The sequence below is a fragment of the Nanorana parkeri genome, unplaced genomic scaffold, assembly GCF_000935625.1.
Source record: "Nanorana parkeri isolate BGI_ZX_2015 unplaced genomic scaffold, ASM93562v1 scaffold1771, whole genome shotgun sequence".
NCBI classification, from domain to species: Eukaryota; Metazoa; Chordata; class Amphibia; order Anura; family Dicroglossidae; genus Nanorana; species Nanorana parkeri.
The window spans coordinates 277,471-278,377 of NW_017308039.1; positions in this window are offsets into that span (position 1 = coordinate 277,471).

A 907-nucleotide genomic window follows, 5' to 3' on the forward strand; every position below is an offset into this window, starting at 1 on the left:
GAGAGAGAGGGGGACATCGCTCCAACATCTTGTTCTCCTGCTTACATATTGTTGTTTTGTGACCAAGAGGCGGATTCCCTATTTAAAGAAGGACATCCGGGGGAAAATTTTTGATGACTTCCCCTCCCCCACAGGAAAGGGTTAAGTGCTCATTTTGGTCTAATTGCAAGAATAACAAAGTTGTACTCACCTAAACCTTGGAACTGGTCATCTGTTACAGCGCTCCCTCCTCCTGCTCTGCAGCAATGGTATGTCCCTCCGTGGGACATACCATTGCCGTGTTGATTGGGTGAAATGCGTTGACATAATGACCAGAAGGTCCTGCCTGCCCACCCACCATGGGTCCAGACACAGACCGAGTGGTGATTCTGTCCGGACCACGATCTATGACCTGCGCTGGGTTGTGGCAACTCTGCCAACTTCTGACACCCCTGAAGTAGAAAGTACAGAGAGCACAGCGCGTCAGAGCAGACTGGGGAATGGACGTTCCTCGATCAGCTCCTGCTCTCCCTCCTGACACCCTCTGCTGGGGTTCTGAGCGTCCCAGATGCGCAAGGGACCCCAAAAACCATAGTGGTGGGTGCGGAGGCGGGTGGCAGGATCCTAGGCTAGTACAAGTGATCTGGGTGGCTGTACAGTAGATGTAGTTGGCAAGACTGATGTCATTGGTTGCTAGGACACCAGCAGCCCTAGCAACCAATGACTGAAGTGGAGGAGGACCTGAACTGGCTAATGGCTGGCAATGGATGCACATTCCGTCCTCGGAAGTCAGTGTATCCACCCCCAGCCAGCCACAACTCAGTGTAGGTTGCCAATGGCAGTCTGGAGAGAATCACGTCCATTTAAGGACCCCGGCACATATAATACATCGGGGGGGGGGGGGGGGGAACTCCGGAACCCCTTGCGG